The 10,839-nt window shown below is 36.0% G+C and overlaps 1 long non-coding RNA gene across 2 annotated transcripts in view; it reads left to right on the top strand.

The window, feature by feature from the left end:
- LOC110345377 (uncharacterized) overlaps nt 1-10,415 on the top strand; it is a 95,472-nt gene extending 85,057 nt beyond the window's left edge. For both annotated transcript variants that reach the window (XR_015448789.1, XR_015448788.1), the window contains 2 exons: nt 2,878-2,997; nt 10,274-10,415. This is a non-coding gene — a long non-coding RNA (uncharacterized LOC110345377). The remainder of the gene's footprint in view (nt 1-2,877; nt 2,998-10,273) is intronic.
- The last annotated feature ends 424 nt before the right edge of the window (nt 10,416-10,839 follow it).

The following is a 10,839-nucleotide window of genomic DNA, read 5'->3' as shown; positions in this document are numbered from 1 at the left end:
GACATCAAGGAAGCCACGATAGCCCAACTCAAAACTCACAAAAGAGGACTTCAAAACTTCTTCATAATGTAGCAAAAAGTATAAAATAAGTATGTTCAAAGTGAGGGGGAATATAGGAAGGGGATTAATGGCAATAAATTTTTAATAAATTTTAAAAATATTAGCGTTCAACATAGTTTTCGATCAAACCATTCTCAGGACAGTTTTAAAGCCCAGTGGTAATAGAAGAGTATGCTTCTTACTGCTGTATTTCCAGTGGGAGCAAGGCAAACAACCTCCCTTCAAATTGGCTACTGTCCACATTCAAATGTTCTGCTCGAGACTCAACTCACAATGTGGAATAAGAAAGTAGATAAATAAATGTTGTTTTAAGAGAGTTTCATTCATCTTCTCTTTTTCACTCTTCACAACAGAATATTTACTACCTTTTCTTAATAAAATACTTGACAAACTAGGAATTGAAGGAAACTTCCTCAACAAGAAAGTGACCTGCAAAAAATCTCACAGCTAACATTATACTTAGTGCTGTCTCCCTAAGAGCAAGAGCAAGGCAAGAATGCTCATTCTTGACACTTCTATTCAACACTGTACTGGAAGTCATAAAAAGTTATGAGCAATAAAAATAAATGAAGTGTTCCAGATTGGAATGGAAGAGGTCGTCTCTATTTTGAGATGACATAGTCTTATATAGAGAATATTCTAAGAAGTCCACTAAAAGCTATTAGAACTAATAAGTGAATTCATCAAGGTTGCAAGATACAAGATTGATACACAAAAATAAAATATATCTTTGTATATTAGTGATATAAATATGAAAAATTCCATTTACAGTAGAATCCAGCCAAACAAAAACAGCTACAAAAAACGGGAATAAATTTAATTGAGGAGGTTAAAGACTTGTAGAATACAAATTTAAAAACACTGAAAGAAGTAAAGGAATCTTAAGTAAATGTAAAGATATGCCCTCTTCAGAAGACAATACTTTAAAGATGACAGTGTTCTCCAAATTTACCTACAGGTTGAATGAAATGACAGCTTTGTTTTTTTCACAAGTGGACAAGTTTATGCCATATGGAAAGGACTTTCAGTTACTCAAATTCAAGGATAAGGGCACAGCCTGACATGAGACCCCACTAGCTTCAGACACTGGGGTAGGGCTGGGGTCTCCACAGCCACCGGCATTCTTGACCTGCTGGGTGCAAATCAGGCATTTCTCACAACTGCTGCTGCCAGTCAGAGAAACCCAGCTGAGCTGTAGTTTTTCTCCAGGCTCTTTAATATAGGTATAGTTGATGGAAATACTGGCCACTTGATTGAATTCAGTCTATAGCTACCCAAAGTCAGGATGGATTACACGACTGAAGGCCCCAGGATTCTAATGGGATGCTTGGCTTTACTAAGCCCCATCCTGAGATTCTGAGTCATCCTCTAACATACAATATCTCTGAGAAATGATCAAGTGTGGCTCAAGGGCTCTCCGTGAATAACAGGAACACTCCTATGGCTTGATAAACTCCAATGCTCAGACATGATTTCCCAGGAGCTGAGGACAAAGTCTATCCACAATCCTCATTGCACACAAATGTGAAGGGCATACAATGCTGAAAAAGAACAAAGTTAGAGACTCAAAATTCCTTATTTTAAAACTTGCGTCAAGGATATAACAAGCAAACTAGGATGAGACTGGCAGAAAGACAGACATAGATCAGTGGAATAATGTTGAAGGTACCCCAAAATGTTTATATTTAATGTCAAGTGACTTCCTGAAGGTGTTCATAAAGATGACTTAATGAAGAGAGAATAATTTTTTCAGCAAATAATACTGATACAACTGAATATCTGCATGTGAAAAAATGAAGATGGACCCCTATTTCATAGTATAGAAAAATAAACTCAAATGCATCAAAGAACTAAACTGAAGAACTAAAATTATAAAACATGTAGAAAAAATCCTAAGAAACAATTTATTATATATAACAACAAAATTAGAGAAAAAATTGATAAATTTAACTCATTTAAAATTAGAAATTTCTACAATTCAAACTACATCATAAAGAAAGTGAAAAGACAAACCACTGAATCCAGAACATATTTGCACATCATATATCTGATAGGGGATTTAAATGCTTAATACATAAGGAGCTCTTACAACACAACAGTAAAAAAAAGCATAATTTAAAAATAAGCAAAATATTTCAACATATATTTCTTCAGAAAATACATACAAATGGCTAATAAGCACAAGCAAAAGTGCTTTACATCCTGAAAGTGCAAATCAAAACCACAAGACACTGCTTCACAACCATGAAGATGGTAAAAATTTTTAGAGGGAAAAGGAAGAAGAAAAGAAAGAATAGGAGGAAGAGGACACATGTTAAGAAGGATCTGGAGAAATTGAGGCTCCTGTGTTACTGTTTCAGTTGTAAAGTGGTACAGCCATTTTTTAAAAACAGCTCAGAAGTTTCTCAAAATATTAAATATAGGATTCTCATGGGGCCCACAATTTCACTCGGTTTATATCTAAGTGAAATGAAAACACATGTCTGTATACAAAAACTTATAAATGAGTATTCATGGCAGCATTGTTGATTATAGTAAGACAATAGAAATAATCCAAATGTCCATCAAGTGACAATTGTGGTATATAAACAAAATGTGGTATATTCATAAACAATGGAATAGTAGTCTGCAGTCAAAATAATAAAATCCTTACACACACTATAAACATGTATAGTCCTTTACACATGATTAAACCATAGAGATATTATGCTAATGAAAGAAGCCAGACAAAATATCATAGCATATGATTATATCTATATAGAATGTCCAAAACATTCAGATTCATATGAATGAAGCATAGGTTTGTGTTCCCAAAAGGTAGAGGAAGAGGTATTGTGATGCGACTGTGAAAGATATGTGGCTTCTTTGAAGGGTGGTGAAAGAATTCTAGAGTGAGATTTTGGTGACAGCTGTGCTCTATGAAGACCACTGAATCAGGTACACTAAAATTGAAACTATTAATTGTATCTCTATAAAGCTGATATTAAAGAGTAATAATACTTCCTGAGATAATCATATCTTGATCTAGAACATAAACAGTTATTTGTTTTTTTATTAATGTTATTGCTACATTTTAGGCATATAATATAATGACATTCATCATTGGAAATTTGTACCTTTACATAATCTATCTTCGTTCTTATTTTTTTCTCCATTCCCCTGCCTTCCCTTCAACCCCTCCATCACTCCTTATTTACAAAGACTTTGTTTCCACTTTTTCATTTTCTCATATTAATTCCATTCCCTTCTTTCATTTCTCCAATCCCTCCCACTTCCCATTCCCCTTTAGACCTTGTCTTCCTATTTTACATTATCTATTATACATTTTGATCCTTATGGACACTTTCAGTTTCTCACAGCAGAGAAACTATTCAGTATTTACACATGTCTGTCCTATTTATTTCACTTAAGAGTATTGCCTCAATGTGCATCCATTTAGCTATAAATGTCTCTAATTTTTCATTCTTTATAGCTAAGTAGTAGTACTCCATTTTATTTAAAAACCACATTTTCTTTATCCAACCTCCAATTTATGGGAAATTGGGCTGTTTCCAAGTTTTAGCTAATACAAACTGTGCCACTATGAACATAGGTGCACATATATCACTGTGGGATGATTCTTTTAATTTTTTGGAAGATACCCAGCAGGGGAATAGCTCGGTGAAATGAGACCTCTAGTTCTTTGAGGAATTTCCATACTGATTTCCACAGCGGTTGCACCAGTCCACACTCCCACAAATGGAGGAGAAGTGTTCCTTTTTCCCTACAGCATTTGTTATTGGTTGATTTCAAAAGAGCAGCCATTCTTTCTGGGGTGAGGTGGAATCTCAGCATTGTTTGCATTTGCACCTCTCCAGTGACCAATGATATTGAACACTTTTTCCTGTTTGCTATTTCTACTTCTTTGAGAAATGTCTGTTCATTTCAGATGCCCATTTTTAGATTGGGTCTTTAAATTTGGGAGGTCTGATTTTTTTTACGTTCTTTATAGATTCTAGATAGTACACCTTTGTCTGAGGAAGAGCAGGTGAAGATTTTTTTCCCACATTGTGGGTTGTCTCTTCACACTGTTGGTGGTTTCTCTTGCTGTGCAGCTTTTTAATAAGAAGAGATCCCACTTGTTGATTGTTTGTGCTAGTTCACAGGCAACTGAGGTTTTGTTCATCAAAATCTTTTCCTACATCAGTGTCTTCAAAAGTTCTACCTAACCTCTGTTCCAGCCTGTTCAGAGTTTCTGTTTTAATATTTAGATCTTTAATCCATTTTGATTTTAGTTTAGTGCATGTTGAGAAATATAGGTCTAGTTTTAATGTTTAGCAAGTTGAAACCCAATCTTTCCTGCACTATTTATTAAAGAGGCTATTTTTCCTCTAGTGACGGTGTTTGGCTCCTCTGTTGAAGATGAGGTGGCCAAGTGTGTCTGGAGTTGTTTCTGTATCTTCTAATCTGTTCCACTGGTCCTCAGGTCTGTTTCTTTGCCAGTAATATACTGTTTTTATCACAGTAGCTTTTTAGAATAATTTCAAGTTGGGCATTGTGATACTCCCTAACTTGTCTTTGGTGTCTAGAATTGCTTTTGCTATTCTAGATCTCTTCGTGTTCCAAACGAATTTTTGGATTGTTTTCTAAAGAGCCTGTGAAGTATGCTGTTGGAATTTCAATTGGGATTGGATTGAATCTATATAGCAGTATTGGAAGTATGGCCATCTTCACTATATTGGCTCTTCCACCCAGGAGCAAGGGATGTCTTTCCATTTTCATCTCTTCCATCTCTTTTCGGAGTGCTATAGTTCTCAGAGAAGCGGTCTTTGATTTCTTTCATTAGATTGATTCCTAGATATTTCATTTGTTTGGATGGTATTGTGAAGGGAGTTGTTTCTCCAGTTCCTCTTTCCTCGACTCTGTTGTTCAAGTACAGGAAAGTTATGAATTTTTGTGTGTTCAGCTTGTATCCAGCTACTCTACTGAATTTGTTTATTAAGTCTAGAAGACTTTGGTGGAGTTCTTAGGGTCTTCTATATAGAGTATCATGTCATCTGCAAATAACAACAATTTAACTTCTTTGCTTCCTGTCTTTATATCTTTTATTTCTTTATTTTGTCTAATTGCTGTGGCTAATGTTTCCAAAACTATATCGAATAGGAGTGCTTATCGTGGGCATCCTTGTCTTGTTCCAGATTTTAGTGTGAAGGGTTTCAGGTTTTGACCATCTAGTATGATATTGGCTGTTGGTTTTTCATGGATGGTTTTTATCAGGTTGAGATAGATACTGTCTGTTCCAATTTTTTGCAGGGTTTTTATCATGAATGTATGTTGGATTTTGTCAAACTAATTCTCTGCATCTATTGAGATGATCACATGTTTTTTCCTTGGCTCTATTAACATAATGTATTACATTTATTGATTTGCATGTGTTGAACCATCCCTGCATCCCTGGGATGAATTCCACTTGGTCAAGGTGTATGATCTTTTTTTTTTATCATTTAAAAATAGTTCTTTTATTGCATAATTATTATAACAAATTTAAACAATACTTAAGATGCAAAGAAGAAAGCAAAACTCACCCAAATCTCCTCTCCCAGAAATAATCACCACTAACACTTTGGTGAATATTCTTCCAAACATCTTCCTAGTCTATGCATACATGCACAAGCAGACGGCTATGTGTATAGAGATTTACATAAATTATGTCATGTAATACTCATTTTTTCAGTAACTTGCATTGCTTTTCCTGAACAATAGGTATAAATGTCAATGAGCATAAGCCTGTGTTGTATGATCTTTTTGATGATCTTCTGCATTCTGCTTGCCAGTATCTTATTAAGGATTTTTGCATCTATGTTCATTAGTGAGATTGGCCTAATGTTCTCTTTTTCATTTGGGTCTTTTTCTTCTTTGGGGATCAGTCAAGGTGATGCTTGCTTCCAGGAATGAATTTGGGAGTATTTCTTCCCTTTCAATTTGATTGATGAGTTTCAGCAGTAGTGGCAATAGTTCTTCTCTAAATGTCTTGTAGAATTCAGCAGTGAAGACATCAGGACCGGGGATTTTCTTAGTTACTAACTTTTTAATTATGTTCTCAATTTCGTTGATCTTGGGTTTTTTAGAATTTTTAGGTCTTCTTCATTCAACTTTGGTAATTCATACTTATCTAGGAATCAGTCCATTTCTATGTTTTCCATCTTATTGGGATATCAGTTCACAAAGTAGGTATTGATGATCCTCTGGATTTCTTCTGGATCTGTTTTCATTTCAACGTTTTCATTTCTAGTTGCATGGATTGGGGTCTTTTCTTTCCTTTTTTGATAAGGTTGGCTAAGGGTTTGTCAATTTTGTGTATTCTTTAAAGAACCAACTTTTTGCTTCATTGATTTTTTGTATTGTTCTCTTAGTCTCCATTGCATTGATTTCTGCTCTGATCTTTATAATTTCCTCCCTTCTGTGAGCTTTGGGTTTGTCCTGCTCTTCTTTTTCTAGAAGCTTGAGGTTCAGCATCAGGTTGTTTATTTGAGCTCGCTCTGTTTTCCTAATATGAGTATTCACTGCTATGAATTTCTCTTGTAAGACTGCTTTTATTGTTTCCCATAGATTCTGATGTGTTTCACTGGCATTGTCATTTAGTTGTAGAAATCATCTGATTTCTTCTTTAATTTGCTCTGTGACCCATTGGTTGTTCTGAAGTCTGTTGTTCAATTTCCATGTGTTTATGAGATTCTTTTGCTATTGATCTCCAATTTCATCACACTATGGTCTGATAATATACAGAGCATGACTTCAATTCCTTTGCACTTACTTAAACATGTTCTATGAGCAAGTATGTGGTCCATTTTGGAGAACAACCCATGTGCAGCTGAAAACAACATGTATTCTGATTTTGTTGTGATGGAACACTCTGTAAACATGTTAAGTCCATTTGTTCAAGAGTTTGATTGAATTCTAGTATATCATTCTTTATTTGTTTTTTCCATTTAGTTTATTGGTACAGTTTAGGTATATAATACAGTTACATTCATCATTAGGTTCTTGTACCTTTACATGATGTATCTCAGTTCTTATTTTTTTCAACATTCCCATGCCCTTCCTTCACCCCCTCCATCCTTCCCTATTAACAAAGACTTTGTTTCCATGTTTTTCCTTTTCTCATATTTTTTCTTTTCCCTTCTTTCTTTTCCTCTACCCCTCCCACTTCCCCTAGTTCTTTAGACATTTTCTTCCTATTTCACAATATCAATTATATATTTTGATTCTTATTTACACTTTTAGTTTTTCACAACAGAGAAACTATTTGGTATTTATACATGTGTGTTCTATTTATTTCACTTAAGAGTATAGCCTCAATGTGCATCCACTTAGCTACAAATGTCCCATTTCTTTATTGCTGAGTAGTACCCCATTTTATTAAAAAAAAAAACACACATCTTCTTTATCCAGTCTCCTGTTGATGGGCAATTGAGCTGTTTCCAAATTTGAGCTGTTACAAACTGTGCTGCTATAAACATGCATCTGCATATATCACCATGGTATGATTCTTTTAATTCTGTGGGGAAGGTACCCAGTAGAGGAATAGCTGGATCAAATGGGACTTCCAGTCCTAGTTCTTTGATGCATCTCTGTATTGATTTCCACAGTGGTTGCACTAGTCTGCACTCCCAACAACAATGAAGAAGGTTTCCTTTCTCCCCACATCCCCGCCGACATTTGTTATTGGTTGATTTCTTGACAGCAGCCATTCTTTCTTGGCTGAGGTGGAATCACAGCATTGTTTTCATCTGCATCTCTCGAATAACCAGTGATATTGAACATTTTTTCATATGTTCATTCGCTGGTTTTGCTTCTTTGCCTGAGAAATGTTTGTTCATTTCAGATGCCCATTTTTGGATTGGGTCTTTATATTGGGGGGCAGTCTGATTTTTTAAAGTTCTTTATAGATTCCAGATAGTACACCTTTGTCTGAGGAACAGCTGTTAAAAATATTTTCCCAGCTTGTAGGTTGTCTCTTAGCTCTGTTGGTGGTTTCTCTTGCAATGCAGAAGCTTTTTTAATAAGATGAGATCCCAGTTTTTGATTCTTTGTGTTAGTTCCCATGCTATTGAGGATTTGTTCGTAAAGTCCTTTCCTATGCCAATGTCTTTGAGAGTTGTACCTAACTTATCTTCCAGCAAGTTTAGTGTTTCTGTTTTAATATTTAGATCTTTAATACACTTCAATTTTAGTTTAGTGCATGGTGAAAGATAGGGGTCTAGTTTTAATCTTCATTGTTTTTGTCTAGTTGATCTATTTGTGACAGTGGGGTATTGAGGTCCTCCACTACTATTGTATTAGTGCTTATATGATTTTTCATGTCCATTAGCATTTGTTTTATAAAGTTGGGTCACTAGTATTTGGCGCATCTTTATTTATGATTGTCATCTCTTCTTCGGATTGTTCACTTTACAAGGATGTAGTGTCCTTCTTTTTCTCTCTTAATTAGTGTTGGTTTGAAATCCTTTTTGATCTGCAAAGAGAATAGCTACCCCTGCTTTAGTTTGGGTTCCTGTCACGTTGAATATTGTTTTCCAGACTTCAACTTTCAGTCTATGAGTTTCTTTTTGAATTGAGTGTGTTTCTTGTATGCAGCGTATTGTTGGATCTTGCTTCTTTGCCCATTCTGCCAGTCTATTTCTTTTGATTGGTGAATTGAGGCCATTAACATTGATGTTTATAACTGATATGTATTGACCTATCCTTGTCATGACATTTTCTTTTAGTTGGATTCTCGCCTTTGCTTTTAATTTCTTGTCGTGCCTGATGCATTCATTCTGCTGGGGTTCCTGGGGTTATGATCCTCATGGCCTTTTCCTAGGATACTATTTAAAATTTTTTGCATTGCTGGTTTGGTATTCATGAAGTTCCTAAGGTGCTTTTTGTCATGAAAGTATCTTATTTCTCTATCAATTTTGAAAGATAGTTTTGCAGGGTACATCTATCCGGGTTGGAGGTTGTTTTCCTTTAGGGCTTGAAATACTTCACTTCAGGCTCTTCCTGCCTTGAGGGTTTGTGTTGAGAAGTCTGCTGTGATTCTGATGGGATTTCATTTGTATGTGATTTGTTTCTTTTCTCTAACTGCTTGTTCTTCTGTTGGGTTTTTGGAATCTTACCTATTATATGCCTATGTGTAGATTTTTTTTTTTTTATCATGGCTAGTTGGAGTCCTATATGCCTCACTTATCTATATGTCAAGTTCTTTTCCCCTGCTTGGGAAGTTTTCTTCCATTACTTCTCCAAACAGTTATTTTTTATGTCATTTGCACTCTCTCCTGTTTCTTCGCTGACTCTGATCTGTCTTATTTTATTCTTGTTTTCATCATCTAGCAGCTGCTGGATTGATTTCTTGTGGTCCCTTACGATTTCAAATAAATTTTTCTGTTTCTGGTCACTAATTGCAATCCTATCTTCTATACCTGAAATTCTGTCCTCACATTGGCTCATTCTGCTGCATACACTTTCATGGAGTTTTTAATTCTCCTGGAAATCTGTTTGCATCTCTTTTATGGATTCCATTTGTTTCCTATGTTGGGATTCCATCACAGTCCTTAGCTCTTCTAACTTTTTATTTCTGTCTGCTCTAGATTTCTTAATCATGTCCTGCACTATGGGCACAATCTCTGGTGTTATCTGAGAAATTATTTCTGATTTTATTTTTTCCAGATCCTCGTTTGTTGCCATTTCAGGGAGTCCAGGTGGTTGAGTATCAGATTGTTCCATCTTGTTGCCCTTTGGGGTTGCCTTAGGTGATCTGGAAGTCTGGCTTTGAAATCTGTTTACGTGTCTTCTCATTTCAACAGATGCAGCCTACTGCCCCTTTGTTGAGGCAACTTTTTGTTCACCCAGTGGTCTTCAATTCTCAGCAAGCCATCAAGAGGCCTTTTTTCTCCTCTTCACCACCATGCCAATTCCTGGTTTCAAAATGGTGGCCTTCTGGATCCCTGTGCTGTCCTCTTGTCTGGGTGGCATCCTGCCTGTTGCCTGTGCACATTTGGGATGGGATTTGGGTGTGCTTCTGGCTGGGGACTGGCTTCACATAGCATTTGTCTGGGAAGGCCTTTGGCTGGGGGCTATGTACCCATGTTGCTGGTGTCTGAGTGAGTTTCTGGCTGGGGTCTCTATGCACTTACTAATGGTATTTTGGTGTGTTTCTGACTGTTGCTTGTGTGCTTGTGCTCCTCTTTTCCAGGAAGGCGTTTGGCTGGGGCCTGTGGGCCCAAGCTGCTGCAGTCTGGGTGGACCTCAGCTAGGACCTGCCCATGCCCGCACAGCCCTTGTCCATGCAGGCTTCTCGCTCGGATCTGCACCCAATGGTATCTGGGTGAGCACATAAGCACTGGCTTAATTTTCTTCTTTTTAAAAGATTAGAAACGTTACTGGAACTTCTATCATATCTTTGCACATATAAGTTTAGTTTCTTATAGCTATTGGCTTCTATTTGGGGGGCTTCTTTGACTTAGAAATAAAAATCTCTTTTCATGGAAAAGCCTGTTATGTTTTGTACCACTTAATTCTCAATAACAATATTTATATATAGGAAAAATTTATCCAAATATCTTTTTCAAAAAAGACAGTTTCACATTTATTTATTAAGAATTTATAATTTTGACACTATCCATGTGGCAGTTTTACTCAATGCAGACATTCAGCATTGCATGCATTATTTTGATTTAATACTTGGGCTTTGTTTGGACATTTGCTTACTCTCATTCTAGAATTTCTTTTACAGTTCTCTTTTCTGCAATTTCTTTTATC

Source organism: Heterocephalus glaber, unplaced genomic scaffold (assembly GCF_053883595.1).
Source record: "Heterocephalus glaber isolate CG9 unplaced genomic scaffold, H.glaber_assembly_v1.0 deba00000546, whole genome shotgun sequence".
NCBI classification, from domain to species: Eukaryota; Metazoa; Chordata; class Mammalia; order Rodentia; family Bathyergidae; genus Heterocephalus; species Heterocephalus glaber.
This window is presented reverse-complemented; position numbering and strand designations above follow the sequence as displayed.